The sequence below is a fragment of the Henckelia pumila genome, chromosome 3 (genome assembly GCF_033568475.1).
Source record: "Henckelia pumila isolate YLH828 chromosome 3, ASM3356847v2, whole genome shotgun sequence".
Lineage (NCBI taxonomy): Eukaryota > Viridiplantae > Streptophyta > Magnoliopsida > Lamiales > Gesneriaceae > Henckelia > Henckelia pumila.
Window position 1 is genome coordinate 84,564,865 of NC_133122.1, and position 25,108 is coordinate 84,589,972.

The following is a 25,108-nucleotide window of genomic DNA, read 5'->3' on the forward strand; positions in this document are numbered from 1 at the left end:
AACACCTCTATCAAAGTAGTATCCAATATAGACGTACCTATATGCAGCAGAAGAGATGTGGAAAGGGCTATTAGAAATGGATGTCTCTTCGAACACGATACAAAATCGCTTTTGCTGATATTCCAGCATTATCACATCGAACAAAGTAAAAATTCCCTGGATCTGCAAGCTGAAAAAGTGACCATTTCTTAATAGTAGACTGTTGAGAAGATAGCTTAAAGTTTCATAGTCTGACTCCCATTAAGAACAATCAAGTGTCAATCTACTTGGGAAAGGAAAAATGTAAAATTTAAGAAAGCTCCAATATATATATATATACATATATATTCCATAAAGGAACGTAAAAGTAAAGGCAAAGAAATTTAAGAATGTTGGTCCAACTTTACCGTAAAGTGATTGGATGGGGTTGTTGTTCGCCTTTGGAGCAGGAAAGAAGATCTGATCGTAAATATAATAGTTGCTTTTGATTCTGCTTGGGGGGAAGAATAGATAGCAACCAAATGAAGGCAAAACAAAAATAAATTTATTGCTCAAAAATTTCCAAAAAGAAGCATAGTTATATATAGCAATCAAATCAAAGCAAATAAAAAATTTACCAGAACCAGAAAGTGATTGGAATTTTGAATGAGGGAAGAGAGAATTAAAGCGTAAAAAACATGGAGAGAAGAGTATTTTAGATAGTTTAAAAAACATACTAAGACATCATTCAAAAACTAAAAGGTGCTCATATTTAATAACATTGTAAAAAGGGTAAAAAAAAAATCTTAAATAAACCAAAAACATGCTTGAACTTTAAAAGCAGTGTTAGGAATGACAAAAATCAAATATCTATATTTCGACAAAAAAATTTAATTTTATAAGTAAGCAACAAATTTGATGGTCATATTTCAAAAATCAGCAATAAGAAATGAAGAACATGCTTGTTTTACCAGCAGTATCCCACAGGCCAAGATTCACAGAGTTTCCATCCATAGAGACATTGACACTGAAGTTTCAAACACAGCTGGAACATAATCCTGAATCAATCAAGAACACACAACATTACGGCCAAGAAAACAAGCACATAATCTATATCTACATATATATATAATAACTGAGTTTTTGCCAAAAATAGTAAAATTCCGCCAAAAAAATTAGCTAAAAAAGGAAAACAAACAAAACTTATTTCTATTTGTGTTCTATATGCAATGAAATTTTCCATTCTTTTCATACATTATATATATATATATATATATATATATAATTTATAACGATAACTCATATAATTTACGAAAATTACATACTTTATAACGTTATGTTTTGCTAAAAATTTTCACTTTGAAATGTAGATAAATAAATTCTAAAAATATAATAATAAATAAATTATAATTTTAAAATTTGCTTAATTACTCTACACAAATTTAATAATTTTAGGAATCCTTACATATTACAGAAATGCTTTAAATGCTTTAATATATAAAATTTGTAATAATTAATATATTTCATTAACAATACAATAAAATTAGAATATTTAATAATTATTACATATAAAATGTATCGTAAATGAAAGAATCACTTTTTTTTTTTAACATTTAAAAAGTCTTTAATTTTGGAGGTTGATTTTTCTTTAATAAAATACAAAGATTATATTTAAAAATATGAAAGTTTGACCACGAATGAAAATTGAACATTATTAACAAAAAAAAATTTAGCTTGCAATAATTATATTTGAAGGTGCAAATTTTAAAATAATATATTAAAATGATTTTCCATAATCATTGCATATATAAAGTTGTAAATATTCAATTTGCTATAATACAATAAAAGATCATATATATATATATATATATATATATATATATATATATATACAATATAAATCGTATAAATATTTATATATATTTATATATAATAGAAATATATTTATTTATGTAATCTCCGTAATAAAAAAAAGAAACAAAATAACTAATGATATTTTAACCGGTAATTAAAAGAATAAAATAAAAAATAATAACAAAAACAGAATACATTTCCAATTTTGATTAGATCCCAATTATTATTGTATAAATAAACATAAATTCAACATTTAAATTGTAAAGAGTTTAATTTCTTCTTCAAAATTTCTTGTAGAATTATCAATCAGTATATATAATCACGTTCAATACATTTTTAGTTTGTAATATTTACCATATTTATGAAGATTAAAATTTTAAAAAAATATATTAAGACGAATTTCCATAATCATTGCATATATAAAGCATCAAATATTCAATTTGCGATAATCTATATATATATATATATAATCTAATATTAAAGATTTCGAACAAAGATAAATAAATTATTATTTACTGACAACAGACATATACAAAGTTTCAAATATTCAGTTTGAATTATTATTAATCAAATTTATAACAAACTATTTTATTCTAGATATTCAAAAATTTATAAATTTATAAACATGTATAAACCTTATAAATATTTACAAATATTTATCTACAATAGAAATAAATTTATTTATGTAATCTCCATAATAAAAAAAAGGAACAAAATAACTAATTATATTTCAACCGACAAATTAAAACAATAAAATCAAAAATAATAATAATAAAAAATAATACAATTCCAATTATGTTTAGATCCCAATTATTATTGTATAAATAAACATATATTTAACATCAAAATTGTGAAGAGTTTAATTTCTTCCTCAAATTGTCACGTAGAATCACCAATCAGTCATCGTTCAGTATATACAAAATGACACCATTGTTTTGAATTATTCGTGATATTAATCTTTCGACTTATTCCAAGAATGTCTTTGACCCTTCTGATCCAAGACTTCCTTTTAAATTTCAAAGAAGACAATATCCTTTGATTGTATCATATGCAATGACAATCAACAAAAGTCATGGTCAATCATTATCTCATGTATGACTTTTTTTTTGAGGAATTTCGTGTTTAGTCATAGCCAGCTGTATGTCGCCATATCTAGAGTTACCAATCCTAAGAGTCTCAAAATCTTGAAATGTGATGGCAAGACCAATCAAAAAAATTCAACAACAAACGTTGTATTTAAAGAAGTTTTTCAAAATTTATAAGATAATTTGTTTGTTTTCTAATTATATAATGCATGTTTCGATTGTTTGTTCAAATTTTTATTTTTAATATTATTTTTCATCATTAACTGTATCAAATAATATCACGTGCATCACATAACATATTTTTGTTTAAAGAGTTTTTGTCTTTTTTAAATTTTTTTAACATTATTCTAATTACTCATTGTAAAATTAAATTTGTTTATATTTTACTTTTATAGTCAAAATTTTAATTTAATCCAAATTAATTATATTATACACAAGATATAGTCCGTGCATCGCACGAGTGAAATACTAGTATATATAATAACTGAGTTTTTGCTAAATATAGTAAAATCCCGCCAAAAACTTTTAGCTAAAACAGGAAACAAACTTTATTTAATCCTATTTATATGTTTAATGCACCGAAATTCATTTTAAATATTACTTATTTAGAAATAGTTTTCATTTTAATATATATCTATATATATAATGCACAAATATAATTGATTCAAATTAACTTACTTTATAATAATTTGATTTGCCAAAAACTTACGATTAAATTGGTAGATATTAATTAATAATATAAATATAATAATAAATCAATTTTCAATTTAAAATTTTCTTAATCACTTTATACAAATATAATTAATTATTTGAGTTCATATATATTTCAAAATATCTTACAATACTATAAATAATAATGTACAAATGTATTATATAACAATTTCTTTCATTTAGTATTTTGAATTTGCTTCATAAACAATTTTATACGGAATTAAATTCTTCTGAATACATGCTCCCAACGCCAACAAACAAATTCAATAAATGCTATAATAATAATAATAATAATAATAATAATAATAATAATAATAATAATAATAATAATAATAATAATAATAATAATAATACAACAAAATTTTGAAGATTTCCCAATTATATATAAAATTTTCAATAAATGATAAAATTTTTGTAATTTATAATTAAAATTTATATGAGTCAAAACTCGTCTGAAAATTTGCTTTAAATCAAATTTTGAAACAAAGTACCACATATATGGGAAATTTTAATACAACGAATTTAGAATATTTCACAATTACATATAAAATGTTCCATAAATAATACAATTTAACTATTTTAGAATTAAAATTTAGAAAGTTTACAGAATTAAGGAGGTTAAATTTGCTTAAAAAAAATACATAAGATAATATTGTTTGCAGAAAAAAATTGATTCGTTTTAAAATATTTACCATATTTATAAGAAATAATTATATCATTTGAGATAATCTTTAAATGGACATACCAATTTTATGTGATTACATTAAATTCTTTATCTTGGTTGAGATAACTCTTACTAATAAAAAATATATATAAAGATATTGTAAAAAATCATATATTATTTTTCTATCAGAATTTTTTAAAAATAAATATTTTTCAAAAAATTAAAATTTTTGTCGATTAATAAATTTGATTAAAAATGTTAATTATTTTTTAGAATATGTTAAGTAAATTTATATCAAGGTTCTAATTAAGATACATAATATAGATTTATGGAAAGTCAATACACCGAATATTCTAGACGACGCCCTTTTAAAAAGTTTGAAAATGTAATCTATATATATATATATATATATATATATATATATAATAACTAAGTTTTTGTCAAATATAATAAAATCCAGCCAAAAATAATTAGCTAAAAAAAGGAAAACTAAGACAACTTATTTCTGTTTATGTTCTAAATGCTACGAACGGTTCAATTATTTTCATACATTATATATATATATATATATAATTTATAAAGATAAGTCAAATTGCATAGTTTATAACGTTTTCATTTGCTAAAATTTACACTTTAAATGTAGAAAAATAAATAATACAAATATAATAATAAATAAATTATAATTTTAAAATTTGCTCAATTAATCTATACAAATTCAATAATTTTAGTAATATGTATATATTAAATAAATGCTTTAATATATAAAATTTTAAATGATTAATATATTTCTTTAATAATATAACCAATTTAGAAGATTTAAAAATTACATATAAAATGTACCATAAATAAAATAATCACTTGATTTATTTTAAATTTTAAACATTATAAAAAGTCTTGGTTCAATTAATTCCTTCAAATAATTAAATTAATAAAATACAAATAGATAAAATAGTGTAAACGGTGAGCATTAATTATTAATAAAGAATGTCTAACTTTAAATATAAAACCTAATAATTAAATAAACGATTCAAAACATCTATAAATAAAACTGAATATTTAAATAATCACTTAATTTATTTTAAATTTTAAACATTTAAAAAAGTCTTGGTTAAATTAATACCTTCAAATAATTAAATTAATAAAATACAAATAGATAAAATAGTGTAAACGGTAAGCATTAATTATTAATAAAAAATGTCTAACTTTAAATATAAAACCTATTAATTAAATAAACGATTCAAAACATCTATAAATAAAACTGAATATTTAATTTAATTTAAATCTCTACATAAATACATATTTTAGTTTCAATCAAATACATGAAAATATAATACCTCTCATAATAGATTAAAAAACATATTAAAAAATCAATGCAATAATTACAACAAAATACGATCAATATTTTCACCTAACAAAATTTTCGAACATATTTACTTTCTTTATACACAGTATCGACTAACAAATCAAAACATTCATCATTATGATTTATTAATTAAATTTAAAATTCAACAATAAAAATTCATTGTCAAAAAAAAATCTTTAAAGTGTGAGATATTCCATATTAGATTTAAAAAATGCAAGTTAAAATTGATACAAATATTTTAATAATTTTTTTACCGGCCAATCAACTTAGCAATTAAAATAGGAAAATAGGACTCAATCCCTAACCGTAAACATACAGATAAATTTTATGACTTTAAATAACTTAATAATGCATAAAAAAATTTAAACACTCGACACTAAACAATGAATATTATGAAAAATGGTAAATATTTATAACACGGTAGCTTAAAAATAATATTTACTAATTATGGTTGTAAACAAAGTAATAATTTTGAAAAACAAACAATTATGTCAATCAATACCATAATATTTGCCTTAGTTTTCTTAATATAGAACTACCAATCAAAATTTTAAAAAATCAATCAAAATTATTTTTTATTTTAATTATTATATATTCAACACAAATACACATTTTACTTTCTATTTTTAGGACAAATAAGGCACATTCCACAAAAGATTAAAAAAAACTTAAAATTGGATAATTCCATGTAAAATTATAAGAAACTGTGACCAATTATTTCACAAAAGATTAAAAAAAAAACCTGAAATTTGGAAATTAAATGTAAAATTATAAGACATTGTGATCAATAAAAAAAATACGCAATATTTCATTTCTTAATAAAGTATATCATTTAAAGATTTTTCAAATCAATCAAAATAATTCGTAACTTAAATCTAACTAAATGCCAGATTTAATTTCAATCAAATAACAGCAACTAGGATATATTCCAAATTTAGATTAAAAAAAATTAAGTTTAAAAATTTATAATAAAATTGTAATATATTTAAATCAAAATAAATTTTTTTTAAAAAATGAAAACATAGGTTATCCGTTATTGAGTCAATCCCATAAGTCATGATTCTCAAATATAGAGCATATATAGTTAAATCACTCCTCTCACATTATTCTTGAAAACATTTACCATCGAATCACAATTTCGAGAAATTCAAAACACAAGCTGAAATTCAAACTCACATATTTTCATAAGCAATTATCACATAATCATAAAAAAAAAAATTCAAGATCGGCTATAAGGTTCCCACAATGATATAGCGAAGAACATTCAAACATATGAAAGGCTGCTGAATTTTGAAGAACCAAAATTACTATGGAGCGACTGACAAAATCTACGGATAGGCAACAAGAGACGGGAAACTAACAATCAAGCAAAAGATAATTAAGTATACTTTTAATTTACTTTTTGGGATTGAATTTTTGAGTTATTCATACCGTATATTTAATGTTTGAAATACAAGTTGAAAAAATTGTCCTTACGCATCATTTTTCAATAGAACTCCTTCTGCTTATATGCATCTGAAATTGATATATAGATGGATAAACATCAACTTAAAATGATATCTAGATGTTTATCAATAAATTTCTAATAAAAATGCATTATCTACCATAGACTTAACTTTCTTGATAAGATATAAGTAGTCCTTCTAAATTGATAACCTGCAAATAAACAAAACATTGTTGAATTAATATTATACTTGTGCATATGATTATATTAACTAATCTAAGATTCTAAGCTAACAATCACTTTAAATCATTTTCAATATATGCATATATCGAATCCTTCTAAGAGAACATCTATAAAATAATTACCTAAAATCGTTTATAACTAAAAGCAACATCTCAAAGTGTTGATAAATCAAGATGTAACATACATAACATGATGCAAATAATCAATATAAAGAATTAACATATAATAAAACTGTTTTCAGCCAACATAAATTAAGATGGTATTGACAACATCAAAATATCCATTATGTGAGATCACAAATGGTATGATATTTTTTTCATGCGTTATTTTTTGTTATTTGTCTACTCAAATTATTATATTTGTTTTCTTTTAACATCGGTATACGTGCAGCTACTTCACCGAGCTTAGTTGATATAGATTCTTCTTCTTAAATGCCTAGCAACTTAACTAAAAATAAATCAGATATGATTGATCTAACGATTGATGATGATTTCTCTCTCTGCTGTTAATACTGGCGACAAACTGCCGTTTGTTTATCAATATAATTTTTTAATAACTACACGTGTTTTTTTTCCTAATTTTAAGATATTATATTTAAGATATAAGTATAATCATCAATTAATAACGTTTTTTTTTTTTTTGCAGTTGAATTTGATTCAATTCAAATAATTAAGTTAACATATTGGACATTCAACATAGTCATGACAATCTCGACAAAAATATCTCAAAATCATCCATTGGTAAAATTATATTATATTGATTTTATGTTGTTTTAGTTTAAAACAAGTTTATGTTGTTTTATTCAAATTTATAAAAGATTTTTTTTTTATTTTTCAGTTATAACATATTTAATTTTTTTATGTTATGTATTTTTCATTTTTTTTTTGGAATATGTGTGTGTTAACTACGTCCTTTTTTATATAGATTACTGGGATATAGGAAATCCAATATACAGATGTGATTTTTGTGGTGCGATATTCTGGTATGAAGAAAGTTTATGCAAGGGAAAATACAACTTCCTCCTTTAAAAAATCTCAAAATCCTAAATACTCCATGTGTTGTATGCAAGGAAAAATACAACTTCCTCCTTAAAAAAAACATCATGAAGTATTGCATGATTTTTTAAATGAAGTGGATGATAAAAGCAAACATTTTCTTGAGAATATCATATCGTACATTAGTATGTTTTATTTCACGTCGATGGGAGGGAAGATAGATTCAAGTTTAAATCAAGGTGGCTCCGCTTCAGTGTTTAAACTTCATGGTCAAAATTATCATTTAATTGGAAGCATACTTCCATGTGAAGGTGCATCTCCGAAGTTTGCGCAGTTATATATTTACGACACAGAAAATGAAATTTCTAATCGAATTTCTACTGTCAAATATGCCTTAAAATATGTCTTATTTTGTATTTATCGTATTTGTCAATTTATTAGAAAATATTCATTTATATCGAATAAACATATTTTTCAGAAAAAACAGCGACACAAATAATCTGCATCTGGAGATAGTCTTTGATTTGAAGATCATGTTAGATGAAAATAATGTTTTGGTCAAGTATTTTCGGATGATCAAAGAAAGAATGATGGTAGAAGTACAATCCGATATTAAATTACAGCTGATTGGGAGAATAGATAAGGATGGAAAACGACATAATCTTCCTTCTATTTCCGAGGTTGCTACATTAATCGTGGGATATTTTAATGAGGCTTTGGGAGACAGAGATATTTTAGTAGAAACACAAATTGGTCAACTAAAACATATCAATGAGTTGAATCCTGCATATATCTCTCCAGTATCCTATATTTTTCTCCCTATGGTGAGGATGGTTATCGAGAAGTTATTCCATTCTCATAATCCAAGTCAAGTGTTGGGGGTAGAAAAAAAGTGAGTATAAGAGAATTTTTGCCTATCGACTGCATGATAGGGACATCGAATTTTCAAGTATTTTGTCTTCGAGAAAACTTTTTTAACAATTTATTGTTGATGCATACACAATGGTTGAATCTGGAAGGTTGACATATGTTCGGATGCATAAAAAACAATTGAGATGTGAAATGCACAAAGGTCTTCATGATGCGCTTTTGCGTGGTGAAACAAATGCATCTACACAAAGAAAACGTATTATCTTGCTTTCTTCTTTTACTGGGAGTGCAAGATATATAATTTAGAATTACCAAGATGCCAAAGCTATATGTAAGTGGGCTGGATATCCAGATTTGTTCATTACATTTACGTGTAATCCAAAATGGCCAGAAATTATGAGATTTATCGAGGCTCGAGGATTGAGAGCCAAAGACCGTCCGGATATTGTCTCCAGAATCTTTAAAATGAATTTGGATGACTTGATTAAAGATGTTCGAAAGAATACAATATTTGGAAATGTTAAAGCAGGTGTAACATTTTTTTAAATATAATGTTTTATATATTTCTTATCTTATGATGATAATTAATACATTTTAGTACATACAAATAATTAATTTTTTAAATTTGTTTATATTTTACTTTTATATTCAAAATATAAATTTAATCCAATTTAATTATATTACACACAACATATAATCCGTGCATCGCACGGGTGAAATACTAGTAAAATAAATAAATCACTTTTTAATCATTATTTTAAAATTATTGAATACCTGGGGTGGCGGGGGTGGTGGAAACCAAGAGCAAAAGTGCTTACTTATTGAAAACAGCGGATCGTATGTATTAACTTCACATGTAACAAATCGAATCTTCAATAATCAAACTGGAGAAATACAAGAAACGACATGAGATGAAAATACAATGAAACTTTTACAAATACAGAAAGAAAGAATACCCTTTAACAAACTGTAAGTTCATGGAATCACTTTTGGAACAAAGAATTTTTTTTAAAATAAAAAAAATTTATCGAATCACCTCAACAAATCAAATCTTAATTAATACTAGCAAGACGCAATATTTTTCATAAACATAACAAATGGAAACTTGAATCCTAGCCATTAACCCATAGAAATACAAGAAGTGACACGAATCTCTCGGAGAAGAAAAGACAAATAAATTTTTATCATTTGGAATCAATTAAATCGGGAGATCCCAAACAAACTTCATCTATCATTTTTGGCTTAAATTTTTCAGTGAGGCCACGAAGCAGCACGTCCAAATTCCCCACACTACACGTACTTTTTCGTCCATCATCGACTCGCCGATTTTTCTCGCTATGCATCTCCGGCCTTGACCATCTCCCCGCGCCAGCCTTAATCGGCCCACAATCCGATGACCGTCTTCTGGACCACGTTCGCGTTAAGCTTTTGGTCCCCATTCAATGGCCAAGCTAATATAGGCACGCCCAATATCGCAGCTTCTGTTACAGAGTTCCATCCAGAGAGGCTTAAATTAAGAGGATTAAATGAATTTTTTGGTGTTTGATTTAAAATACCATTTATGGACAAAAGTAAACCTAAACCTCAGCATCTGCTAAAAGACCACGAAAGCAAGAGAACGAAGCAACAAAACTTACACACAGTAATGATCGCGACAGGGCAGCTTTGATTCAAGCTGTAAACTAGAGATTCAAGTCACGATTGGAGTTGTTAAGGCTTGGGCAATCTGAAAGGAGGTCGGACGACCTGTTTCCGGTGACCGATCGTCGCCTAGGGCGCCGAAGCTGAGCTAGGTCAAAAGGGCGACGGGTTGGGGTAGGGATTGGCTTTCCCTTTTCTTTCCTTTTTTCATTCTTCACTTAAGCGTGTAGACGTAGGTTGTGTGTACGTGTAAATTTGTATTTAGGCTGCGTTTGGTTTAAATGATGGTATTGAGAAAGGATAGTGGTTATGGATAAATAATAATATGTTAAGTTGGATGGATTAAAAAAAAATTCACTCTCTCAGCTCGTAAAGATTTATAATCTCGTGAAAAATTTAGGACTAAAAATCATCTGTGAATCATATCATTAACGGGCCAAAAGATTTATACTCATTTTCAATTTTTCAAGTAAACATAGAATTAGACGGTATTAATTATGTAATCCTTCATTTATCAAGGCAAGTAAACGCAGCCTTAAAAAAAAGCCAAAGAAAATGGTTTACAAAAAGTGTTGTCTTACACTACATAAAACAATAAAAAAATATAACGGTTAAACAAATTTGTTGTCTTAGGTCTCCAAAAGCATGCACATAGACAACAATTTTAAAAATCGTTGTCGCAGATTCTAAAAAACACGCACATAAACAACAATTAATTAAAACCGTTGTCGTAAGCCATAAAAAAACCCCGCTCATAGACAACAGTTTTAAAAAACCGTTGTCTTCGACACATATAAGACAACGGTTCATTATGCATTAAAAATGGCCAACGACAATGGTTTTATTAAAAACCGTTGTTAAAGGCCAAAAAACAAATTTTTTTTGAAAATACGTTGTCTTTTAGATGTTGTTGAAACAAAAATTTATGGTAGTGTTTGTTGGACTTCCAAAGGGAAAAGACGTTTAACATGGTATGGGAGAGGAGGTGTAGGGTTAGGTTTAATATTAACGGTGGTGGTTGATGCTACAGTAGATGGAACTTTTGGTGTATTTGGTATCAAGGTGTGCAAAGGGTTAAGAGTGTATAAAGTATTGGAGCGAGGGCCAGAACGAGGGTCTAGAACTTTAGCCTCTTAAAGGCGAGCAAGACCAATAGCTTGAGCTAAAAAAAAGGTTGAAAAGCTTTTACCTCATGGTGAATATCAGGACGGAGGCCAGAGATGAAGCATCTTGTAAAAAATGATGAAGAAACACCAAAGATGTGGTTTGGTAAGTGTGAGGACCCGGATTCTAATCATCTAAATATATATAAAATCATGCAATCCACGATTGAGATGTAAAATTTAAACAACACATTTTTTTCTAAAGGGGAGGGGCCGCGCGGCCGCAGCCTAGAGCTGCGCGGGCACGCACGGCGCCCTGGGAGCCACGCTGCCGCGCCCTTGAGAGGCGGGATCGCGCACGACGCCCTGTCCGGGGGTTCAGGACGTGTGGGCGCGCCTTCCAGGCTGCGCGGGTGCGTTTTTCTTGCTGTCCGTGATCCGAAAACATCTCCAAAAGTATAATCTAACACCCGAAAACACTCCGAGATAATCCAACAAACATCTTTCAACAACAAGATATCCGGATGCGCACAAAAGAGTCGAAAACAAGAAGTTCGATACAAGGTAGGTCTAGAGTTGTACATTATTCAAACCAGTAGAACATGCATCGGTTCTAGATTACAATCCGAATACAAAACAAGTTCGAATTACAATTCGACTTCTAAAACACCGAGTCCTCACTTCTATCAAATCAACCATCTAGCCATGCGATCTCTGACTCGGTCCTGCCCCACCTGTTGCCAAGCGCACATACAAAGACAAGATAACAGCCGGATACTCCGGTGAGAATAATATTCAAAGCTAAAACAAATGAAATGCATGTCTTTAAAATCGGGATATCAACACTGATAATCAAGGAATTACTGCTCTGTTTTTGGGATCCCGAGAATGAGATCACGTAAACAACTCATCGACTCTCCCGATCAAGGTGGTGCTACGTATCTCAACCCTCTAGACTTTGGTGCGACTATAAGGAGTATGCTGACACTAGGCGAACCTCTACTACTAGGACACTCGCTTAAAGCCCCCAAAACGTCTAACATAAAAGGGCTGTTCTGCCCGCTGAAATCAAGGATTTTGGCTCAAGATGAATGCATAAAGAAAACGAAATGCATTAAACCATAATTCAATAATAACAAGAGTTCAAACACAAAATACAAGTTCCCCATTCTAAAACGAGTATTGATGCAAGTATGTGATTTAAGGGAAACTCAAGAACCAACTGTCTTGAGTATGCTATCCCGCTAAAACAATGTTTGCTTGTACCTTTTGATACGAATAGCTACAACTCTGGATAAGAATTCTTCGTCCAACTCTTCGACGATCGAATTCTGTTAACTCTGGGCTCGACAAACTCCAAACGAATGATAGAACGAAACTCTCGCTGCTGTGATCGCTAATCTGCCTTCAGAAATAAATTCTAATGGACGGATCGAGCTCGGGAAGAAATCTGGAAGCTTGGAAGCTCAAATGGGGCGCTTCAATGGTGGGAGACGGCTAATGGAGGTGGTGGAGGTGAAAAGAATAGTCAACCAAGCTATAAATATCTTAAAAACTCCATATTTGTGTTTTAGTCCCTGAAAAATCCAAAAATTTCAAAATAGACCCTGATCAAAATCAAGTCGGCTCTTGAACTCTGTAATCTCAGATTATCTCAAATAGACTTAATTAAGATAAATTTGGGGCGTTACAATTCCCCCCCTCTAAAAAAAGATTTCGTCCTCAAAATCGAATACGGTTCCATTGTAAAAGAACAAGGGATAATATCCAAAACTAGAAAAAGAATTCATCTCTCAGAATTAAGTCCAGGAAAAGCTGTTTCAAAACTAACTCTGTCTCCACAATCTCTTCTTCAAATCCGTAACGGCTCAACTGCACTAATACAAACTGAATCGGTAATTTTCGGAGCTGCTCCTCTGATCGGTCAACACTCTGCATCAGTCGTCTCAACCAATTCAGTATTTCGTCAAATTTTGATCTCATCAGCTAAAAATCATAAGAAAATTCTGGTTGGGTAATTCAGCAACACGGATCTGGCGATAATCCGCAACGAAAGACGGAAATCACCTCGTGAAAACTAGAAATTGACGAAACAAAACAATTCTGTAAGCAAGAACGTCTATCATCTCCAGACTCTAGTGAGATTAAATCAATCTCAGAGACGATTTCTCTCTCTTCTCATAACTGACAATTCTTCTGAAAGTAGAAATCTTCAGGAAAATTCGATCTTTCCGATCCAAATACGAAAGTCTGTATCTAACATTCATATACTTCAACCATCTAGTCCAAGTCATCTTTATTTACGCCAGACATTCATCATCTGCTCAATAAACATCGAAACAAATCTGGTCCCAAAACAGGTGACTCAGAAAAGGATCATCCCAAAACAAAAAGGTTTTCAATTCTGTTCGTACAACTCATCAAAATATGCCATCTAGATTATCATCTGATAGCTGTCGCTGTACAAAACTCCATAAGAGTTAGTGACACTCGTCAGCTAGTGCAGGATCAAGCACCAAACTCCAGATCTTCTCCTCTCGAAGTCAGGGAGTTTCATATCTTCCTCTAATACGAACCATGGACCTTTAGGCTAGGTACCAAGAATTACCAAGTCTGGTAATAATTGAGCTTAAGAGATGGCATGGACCGCTCATCCTCACCTAGCCTAAATCAGGCTATACAGATATTAGGTCATCCTAGCACTACACCTCGGCAAAGCCTCTAATACAAAACGTCTGTTCTGACTGTCCGTCATTCTAAGGATAACAATTGCACTCAGCTGCAATCGAATAACAAAATCCTCTTCGAATAATATACCAAGAAAGGGTATATCAAAAATCTTTGTCTGAAACGCCCAAATTCGGCAATCAAACAATCTGACAAAATTTTGACATAATATCCATCATCTGATAAGTCTGAGAATCATTCTGTATGGAATACAAAAGCAGCTTTCACCAATCGGTCAGTCTTAAATAGATAATACCTCAAACTCAGACTGCTCAAAAAAGTTTCCTGACGAATCCATCAGAAACATGATCTCTATCCCATTCTAAAATAGAATAAACTGTATAACAGACCGTTGGGTTGTTCTCTCTCTGCTATCAACTGCATATAGTTCAGAACATCGGAAAAACATACCTCTAACATGGTTCTTCATCTGCTATTACCAGAACTAACTTTGCAATCATCGTATACCTTTCGATCATCTGAAAGAATACTGAATAGAAAACAAAGAGTGAATATCAAGATACGATGTCTCCATCAGAAACATCAATGTTGTGAAAAAAGTTTGTAAACGTACGAGTGTCAATTTTTAATATAGTAATGAATAAAGTATCGTTCCCACAGAGAGTAAAATGAAAAAATATTTAGTTCTTGTAATTAAAATAGTCCTAATTTTATTTAGAAAATCAATTATCAAGAGGTTTTGCAGAAAATAAAATAATCAATGAATTGTTTTATAGCACGCACACAACTTTCAGAGATTAATCAATGATAGGAAAATGGTCTAGAGGTATAGATTTCACCTGGTTTCAACAACAATTATTCCTAAATAATTTATTTTCATAAATTCCTTTCAATTAATAACCAAGAACACTTAAGTGTATTATTCCCTCTCCCGAGTGCCGAATAAAATATATCAACCACAGTTCAATTCCAATATCCCTATTAAGAATCTACTTACAGTGATCTATGTTATAAAACAATGTTCTTTTCTAAGTTCCGTTAAAATTATATACTCTCTTGAGCTATATAAATAATTAACAATGTAATTTCTATTGGTCCTATTCAAAATCCCCTCTGTCGAGTGCCAGATTTAAAATAAATATTATAATTTAGTTATTGATCAGGTAATTGAAAAGACATGCAATTCTAAAAATACAATTAATCTAAAGGAACTCAATTCAGTAAAATCACAAATTCATGAAAGTGTCTACACCAGGTTACATCCGACCTCTAGACTCTAAAAGTTTAGTTCATAATCGAATTTAAATAAACACAGAACATGTTCCTAAAAGTAAACAACAATTCAGAAATAAATATAAAAGAAAGAAAACAAAGTCGAATCTTCGATGCTGTGTCCGGTATATCGATCTTCAAACTCTGCTGATTGATGTTCTTTGCTCTCAAAATCTCGATCTCAATTCTCCAATTTTTGTCTGATGTGTGTGGCAGCTGATAATCCTTTTTAAGGTCAGAAATTCCCTTTTATATTGCCTCAAAATCTTCCAAGAAAAAATGGTAGCGCTTAGTCGCGTCACGCCCAAATTAACCCAACTCAGATTAACTAAATAAACATGTAGTAGCGAGAGTAGGGATCTTTCCCACGAGGAAATTGAAATTTATTTGCGTTCTTAAAAATACTGGAATAAAATAAAAGGGATTTTGGAATTTAAACTAACTAACATGCAAGAATTAAAATTACGGAAAAACAATTAATTAACAAGCCTTGGTGTTGGTCGACTACACCCTTGAAATTATTCATTCGGTCATCGATTCTCTAAAAATAATTAATTTATATTGAATATTCACCATTGAAAATTTAATTCCTGTTTCACCTTAATTTTAGTTAATTAGACACCAGCGTTCTAGATTAACCATTACCAATAAATCAACCCAAATTCCAGCGATCTAGATTTAAATCTATGGCAGCATTCAAACTAGCAAAACTGATGAATCTAGACAACACATACCCAAGCGGATGTATTTAGCCTAGTCAATTGTTATCCCTACAATTCATAAACTCACAAGCGGACGATTATTAATTGTAGTTGCTTCGCAAATTAGATGATTCAAACAATTACGGATTTGAGTTCTAATTTAGCAGTAGATTGTATAGCGAAATCACATGCCTATAATCTCACACACAAGCATGGAAATCAATGTAGAATAACTCTTGATACACAATTTGGATTAAACAAATGAAAACTGAATCTCACAAATTGAATAAAATCAAGGGTTTGTCTTCCTCAACCAAGAATAAAAACTAGAAAGATTAAATCTAAAAACAGAAAAGATAAAACTTAGCCGCCAGATATATTCTCCTCTTTGTGTTCAGCCGTCTCCCAGTATCTGCGTTCTGTTCGATTCCCCCCTTCTATTGTGTCTTTGAAATCTCTTTTATATGTCCTCGAAGCCAGTCAAAGAAATCCCGACAGATCGAGTGTTTTAAAGTTGCAAAAATCTGCCAAATTCTAGCACAGAGCAGCGCGAGCGCGCCTAGGCTACGAATTTACACTCCTATTCACGTTCAGGGATTGCGTGGGCGCGCCTGTTAATGGAGCGGGTGTGCCTGCCTCTCGCATGTGTTATTTTGCAGTGCGCGACAAATATCAAAAAATCATATCTCACAATATAACAGTTGGATTGAGCTGAAATTTGGAAAACTACTTCAAAACATCTTGAACTTTATTCTGAATGGTGAAGATCGAATTTGAACTAATATAAATTAAATATGATTTTATGATCATTGCTGCTTAGTAATTCTTCTCTTATCTCGGCTCTTTCTTCCATCTTTAGTTCCATTTCTTCTCTTTTCCTATATCAAATCATATACCATGATTAGAAACTATAACATGAATTTATCCAATAAAAATACACCTAATCATCACAAATTAACTCCATAAAACATAGGAAAATACCATCACATCAAACTCCCCCTACTTAATCCTTGCTCGCCCTCGAGCAACACAAAACATAAACACAAAATAATGAAATCACAGCCTCAAAGAAGTTTTCACATACAAAACAAAATTATGAATACTCTCGATTTTCCATAATACACCATCAGTCAAGTGTGAACGTGTGTGTGTGTCATGTTATTCCAGCTACATGCAACTTCAAAAGAGTCAGTTTTAAGACTGCTCGCCGACCTATGACAAATCAGTGTGAGTATCCCCATCAAGAGCCCTTTCCTCCCAACAATCTTCAAACAAAAACACAACTCTCTTGAGATAAAATTACGCACCTCCGGATTTTGCACCCGGTATTGCTTTAGCCCCAATAATTACCCGCTAACTTAGGTATAACTAAGATAGGATTAGAATTTCAATCCCCTCGTATATAGCCCAGGTGGAGTATCAAACTCATTTAATCCGCATACTTAACCTTGAATTTAATCTTTTAGGATTAGGATTTCAATCCTTTCTAGGCCCGGATGGAGTTGTAAAAAAAATTGTTTTTTTCTTGGTGCGCCCAAGATCGTTTATGTCAAGTCAAAAATATCATCAGGGTTCAACAAAACACTATCTGGCTTTACAAACACCTATTGTCGTGCAATGGTCCAACAGACACAATCATCATCTAATACATCGCTACAGTTCACTAGTCAAACATGTGTGTTTAAAATTATTCACTACTCAACCTCAAGTTTCTAATATCCAATCAAGAGTAAAAATTTTCAGCAAAAATAATTTTACAAAACTTCATCATCATAGGCTACACTACAAGAAAAAAGGCCAAAGACAACGCTTTTTCCGCGTTGTTAATGTCCCCGAAAAAGCGTTGTCGTAGGAAGTGTTGTAAAAGACCATGCTCAAAGACAACGCGGAAAAAGCGTTGTCGTTTCCAGAAATGACAACGCTTAAAAAGCGTTGTCTTATCTAAAAACGACAACGCTTTTTAAGAGTTGTCTTTTATAAAAAGCGCTGTCGTTTCTGGAAAAGACAACGCTTTTTAAGTGAAACGACAACGCTTAAAAAGCGTTGTCGTATCTAAAAATGACAACGCTTTTTAAGCGTTGTCTTTTATAAAAAGCGTTGTCGTTTCTGGAAAAGACAACGCTTTTTAAGTGTCGTTGTATCTGGAAAAGACAACGCTTCAAATAAGCGTTGTCTTTTTTGGTAAAGACAACGCTTTAAAAAGCGTTGTCTTTGTTCAAATAAAAAACAAAAAAAAATTAATTCATAATTTTCAATATTATAAGTCACTCAAAATTCAAAAATTTTTAAAATAAAATTTAATATAGAGTCTTCCAATATTATAAATCATTCAAATAAAAAAATAATCGAATTCTAATTTAATGAACACTAGGAAAAAACTATGCATTAATCTCGAAAAACTTTGATTCCTTCCTTCAGCACATGCTAGCATCCCGAGCTTTCATAAAAGCCGCAACAATCTCTTTTCCTTTAATTTGTATCTCCATACTGTAAATTATTAAAAATAAAAACAAACATAAAAAAAATATGAATAGATTAAAATGAAAAGTAAACTTAAAAAGATATTTATCAGTAAAAGAACATGAACTAGGACATAAAATTATCATTAAGAAAAGTACTCTAATGTTAAGAAATTCAGTAACCCCTTCGAATCCCTTGAAATGTTATTGCGTGCATTGTCTGGATGTCATATCGCTCACAGACCCTTGTTCCATTTTCAGTCCACCACATATCTGCCTCTTTCTATGTGAAGTATTTTCTACTGTAGGAAACAACAAAACTGCTGAGTGGGGTGACCGAGGTAAACTAGTACAAATTATAAACGACCGTCTCTAAGCAAAACTGCATCTTTAAGTTTATACACATCACTTATACAAGATTCAGATCATGAACACCATTCTAAGCAGAGAACTTAGAAAAGAAAAGAGTGATCGTCATGACACAGTGAGAAGCATATAGTCACGCTTTCTCAGTCCACAACTTCAATATCTAAACCTTGTAGGATCCTAATAAGGCAAGTTAACAAAGAACATAATAAAGACATACATATTGCAACATAATATCACTACACATTACAAATATATAATGGCAGTATGTTAAAGTGCTTACTTTATTCTCTAGGTACTCTGCCCTTGTTGAGAGTGACTGGATGAGCGTATGTCTTTCCTATAAACATTTGATTAGTCTTAATATAGTTCAGTCCCAGTAACAGAAGAGAATAAATAGCTCATGAAGCACTAAACTTCAGGTATTCTTTACCAAAGTATTGTTGGTTTTGCAATAATAAAGAGTTTATTTAAAGAATTGGTTGATTCAGAAGTAGTTTACATGTAAATATTAGAACACCTAGCACTCTGTTGCATAACAAAGATAATTTGATATTGCAAATTAGCAAGGCCGAGCAATCCTTGAACGGGCAGCAATACTACTATGATTTTTCGTGTCTTTACCTGCAAATTAGCATGAATCCAGCTTCTCATAAATATTTGAGTGCTTCTTGGCAAAACAAAAACCACATTTCAGTTTCTTTCCATATATCTGCGAGGAAGTAAGTTGCGCACAAATCAGCTTTGGATTTTTTTTTAAAAAAAGTCACTATAGCGAATTGTGCATTCGATAAGCATTCCCAACATATAGAGTACTGAACGGAAGTTACTTGAATGAACAAAATTTATTCCCGAAGTAGAGCTGGCAAGCATATTAAGCATCATCGATACTAGACAACAGAAAATTAATTATTCTTAACCACAGTCGAGGAGAACACCAATTTGGAGAAACAAGAAGCTCTATTTGCATGGCATATTGATTGTATTTCAGTAGATGGAAGAACATCTTGGACAATTTTTATTGCAAATTCATATTTTGCTATTGCCTCCTTATATTGTCCAACTTAAAATAAGGAATTACCCTCCAGTTTGGCATCATTTGATTTCTCTAACACTGAAAAATTAATCTCAAACAAAATATAAAACACAAAAGGCAGAGCCACATAATCTGGCCTTCATCCCATATGCACAGGAGATTAGCTACTGCTTCCTCACCTGAACTAAGATGAAATTAAAGTATAAAACACAAACATCTTCAGTTTAGCTACACCTTTCTCACCTCGTGAAATAAAACACAAACATCTTCAGTTTATATAACATCAAAGAAACAGATGAGACAGGAGAAATCTAGTTACCCTTATAGTCGTTCTGGATGAATACAAAGAAGAAACTTATTCATTAAGCATGTTGTGTTTGCACCAGAGCACTACGGTTTTTTGCACCTGTACCTCAAGAGAAAAAGAGTGTGTCAAGATCCAAGAATCAGGAGAGAATATTATTTTCAGACCAGAATTTAGGAAATTGAAAGGTGGAATTACTAAACGAAACAAAACTACTTCGAAGCTGATTCTCATTTCAACTTGAGATCACTTGTCAATTTTTTTTAAAATTGACATTTTGTTGCTGATAAAAACACAACAATAAACATATATTTTCAAAAGGTAACGTAAAAAACATTCTCTAGATTCTCTAGAAAACCATCCCAGATAGTTGTCAATAAAGTAAAGACTTTTCTACTTACATATTGTAGCTGAGTTAAGTAGCCTCAAGTAGAAGAATTAATAGATTCCAGCCACTGCCACTGCATTGCAAATCTGCAGGGAAGAAACAGTAACAAGGAAAATAATAATTTTCAGCAAAAAAATTATCTGAATTAATATTTTATGAATAAATAAAGAAATTATCAGAAGGCAACAAGAACAGATCGATCTGAAACTGCTCGGAATTAGAACTCAAAGCTCATGAATAATGACTAATTGGTAACATATTCGCCAAACGCCTTAATTGTGAGGTTTTTGTGTAAAGTACTAGTTTTTTTTTTCAAATTCCTCTTCTGAATCAGAGTCATCATTCTTTTTCAAAGCTGCATCAGGTGCAGAATCATCTTTTTTTAAATTTTCCTACAAAATAGAAAATTACAGTACAACAGAAGAGAGAAAAAGAAGATCCAAGGAGAAAAGGAATCAAAAACAAAGCAAAATTGGCATATCAAGCGAACAATATATTTGAACGTTCTTACCTCAGAAACAGCACTCTCCTTGAATTTGAATTTCTCAAAAACCTTTCTAAATTCCTCACTCAACTCACCATCTAATCCTGCTATCTCCGGCACATATTCAACCTCTACTAGCGGTAAAGATTTGCATGAAACAGAATCAGGTCCCCTGCTTGCTGGTAATAGGCTTCTGAAGAGGCTTAAGTAAAGCCATGATTTCGGTAAACGATGGCCTTAGCTTCGGATCTCTACAAATTTTAAGAAAAGGGATAGTAGTTTCACTTAATAAACAATTCCAATAGTCCCAAGAATTTTAATGCAAAATTGTGATTTCGCTGCTTTAGACAATGAAAGATCCTTTGCTATGATGACTTATCACATCAAGGTTCTATTGATGGCAATGCAATTTCAAGCAAGAACTAGTTCCAACACAGCATGTAAACGAGGCAAAATAAATATAACACAAGCAATTTAAACAAAGATTAAAATATTAAGAAATTAAAATCTTCCGAGTCTGGACAAATCATCTTCCAAAGTAGAATGACACAATCGTTGAAGCTCATACGCCTCAAGTGCAGATTATTACTTCATATTTTTCAGTTGATCTACAAGCTTCATTCTATTGGCTAGAACGTGCTTAAAGGCTGACGAAGATCCATACTTCTCGGTCATGAATAAGGCCACTCTACATGACATGTCTATGCTAATATGATGTATTTCTCATATAGTAGTTTATATCCCACCACAAACAGGTGGTATGATAGTCCTTATGTAATCACTCTTCCACACCACCAACTGATGTTGCGTGATGCATATCTTTGATAGTAAAGTCACTTGAGATTATATATAATCTAGTGATAATCAAAATTGAAGTTATGAAGACGCAAAGCAAGTCAAAACTGCTCCAAGTTTCTTTTTTAAAAAGATATACACTTTAGCAGAAAACTTGTCAACGGGTTTAACATTAAGCTTAAGACACAGAAACTTTATTCCAATCCTTCTTCTCGGCATACGGGCATAGTGATGGTAATATTTAAAGCTTCTCTATTTTCTTCAGAACCTTTACGACTCTAATACCATATGAAAAATAGGAGAATTTGGTGGAAGCACATGTTATTGGTGTTTTGTTGATATGGAAATTGCAAATACACGAGCTATTTTGTAGACTAAAATAACTAGATCTACAGTTAATCAAATGAATCTAACATGCTAATATAACTGAGAAAAATCCTAGTTACATCTAACAAATCACAATAATTTATTTTTTTATATAAGATAATATAGTCTTCAACAATTCATCATGACCAATTTCCCCTTCAAGTTTCTTAATCATGCAGAACTCCACAGAATTGTTCAGTAGAATCGTGTTTCAAAATTATTAACTTTCTATTTGTCATTATATTTCACTTTTAAGGCAACAGAGCGAGCGCAGTCGCAGTTGTAATGAAACTGTTCAGTGTTTTATGTTTTAAAATCTCAATAGCCAAAAGAGGTTCATCAAAGAAAGTCTATTAGAGGCTGAGATATAGTAAATATACCTTTCCAAACAAGGTAATATCTAATGAGAGGGTGGGCATCCTTATTAAAAAAAAAACAGCTTGGGTCACAGGTAGGTCCATACTTAGTCAACTATTGCAATCAGAGTAGTAAGACTCTCTAGAATCTCTTTAAGGCAAGTAATATAAAGCAATCACGACCAATACAGTAACAATGAAATGGAAGAGAAGCAAACTGAAAGAAAAATCACTCACGTTTGCCTGCATTTCCTGATTATATCGGCTACAACTGGATCCATGTTATCTGGTATTTCAAGACGTCGATACTGAAAGCCAACAGCACCAACAACTTGCATTGGGTTCATTCCTCCCCAAGGTTGCTGCAAAGTGAAAAGCTCCCATAATATGACACCAAAACTATAAACATCGAATCTGCACCGAGTCAATCAACCGTCAAATCAAATCGAGATTTATTTGATGATGTATTATTTTTATGACCACGTGACTAACTAAGAGCAGACATACTTCTCATTTGATGGTTCATTTCTTAGAATTTCTGGTGCCATCCATTCTGCCTGAAGAAAGAGGATCACCAGAAGATCATCAGAGTTGTTGCTCACAGTTGCATTTATAAAAACCACCACTAGCAATCAGAAGTTGTGAGATGAATTTCAACTTCCAAGAGCTGAATCGAGAGAACAAGTAACAGAACAAAGGCATTTGTGAAAGCAGCAAAAAATGAACAAGAAAGTTGCCTTTTAAACCCTTAATTGATTTCCTAATGAATCAACACCAGTACAGAAAGTTTTTCGAATTGAGCCAAAAATAAAAACATTTTCCACTCGAAAAGCCATTCATTGACAAAATTTCAGTTGTTCTTCTCATGAATACAGTAAGCATAATATCGTGAGAAGAAAGGAAGTTCGAAGTCTAACAGTGAATCTGCTCCAAATAACAAAAAAGTTAAGAGGATGTCAAGCAGCAGGGAAAAACATGAACTAAGAATATGTTAACAGATAAGAAAGCACACAAGAAGAAAACTAGGCGGAAATACCCTCAAGATCAAGCAAGGCGAAGTACCTCAATGCAATCTCAAATCTGAAACTGCTCGGAATTAGAACTCAAAGCTCAGCAGTTAACAAGCTTCTCAGTCTCTGAATCATCGTCCAAACACAGCAATGAACACCTCCAAATACCATAAAGTCAAAGAAGAAGATGCAGCAGCAACAATGGCGATTCCCGCCAAGCTTTGATAATCTGCAACTCGAGTAGCAGTTTAAATCCAGTACTTGGAACAATATACCCAGTCCAAAAGCTTCACAACCCACGAATAATCAGAGAAAACGAGCAAGAGATAAAGCAGATTACCCAAAATCAGAACAAGCCGTCACTTTCTCCCCCTCGTCGCCCAAGTTTAAACAGAGCAAGGTAGATCCGAAGTCTTCGCAAACTCTTCAACTACAAGAACAGAAACAATCGATGAATGATGGAAAAAGCAGAAGAATAGGGAGAAATAACCATTAACGGTTTGTCAAATTGTAATTGAAAGAGCTCAACAAGAAAGGGAATCGCGATGGAAGGGCTTGGGGATTTAGGGTTAATTTTTCAGACGTTTAAAGAGGGACGCGAAGAAGGGTTTGGAAATTTTTGGGTTTTTTAGGTTAAGGCAAAAAACATAAGTAATTTCAATTTTTATTTATTATTTAAAATTAAAAAAATGATTTATCTACAACACTTTTTAAAAAGTGTTGTAGTACATATAAAAAATAACGCTCAAAGACAACGCTTTTTTAAAGCGTTGTCTTAGACCTAAAAAAAACGCTTAAAGACAACGCTTTTTTAAAAAAGCGTTGTCTTTTATGAATTTTAAAAAAATAACGACAACACTTTTCCTTAAAAGCGTTGTAATTTAAAAAAAGACAACACTTTTTACCAAAAGCGTTGTCTTTTAAGTGTTGTGTTTGAGCATTTTTGTTGTAG

At 30.7% G+C, this 25,108-nt stretch overlaps 2 long non-coding RNA genes across 3 annotated transcripts; both read right to left on the reverse strand.

Moving 5' to 3' along the window:
* Positions 1-18,910: 18,910 nt before the first annotated feature.
* Positions 18,911-20,449, reverse strand: LOC140893299 (uncharacterized). Of its 2 annotated transcripts, XR_012153093.1 has the most exons (5): positions 20,356-20,449; positions 20,042-20,129; positions 19,701-19,757; positions 19,211-19,353; positions 18,911-19,079 (listed from the first exon to the last, which is right to left on the reverse strand). It is a non-coding gene; the product is annotated as an uncharacterized lncRNA (long non-coding RNA). The 2 variants fall into 2 exon arrangements; XR_012153092.1 differs by lacking the exon at positions 20,356-20,449 and having other exon boundaries at positions 20,042-20,341.
* Positions 20,450-23,461: 3,012 nt separating this feature from the next.
* LOC140886180 (uncharacterized) lies at positions 23,462-24,728 on the reverse strand. The gene is made up of 4 exons (XR_012151458.1): positions 24,497-24,728; positions 24,209-24,385; positions 23,654-23,703; positions 23,462-23,560 (listed from the first exon to the last, which is right to left on the reverse strand). It is a non-coding gene; the product is annotated as an uncharacterized lncRNA (long non-coding RNA).
* Between the last annotated feature and the right edge of the window lie 380 nt (positions 24,729-25,108).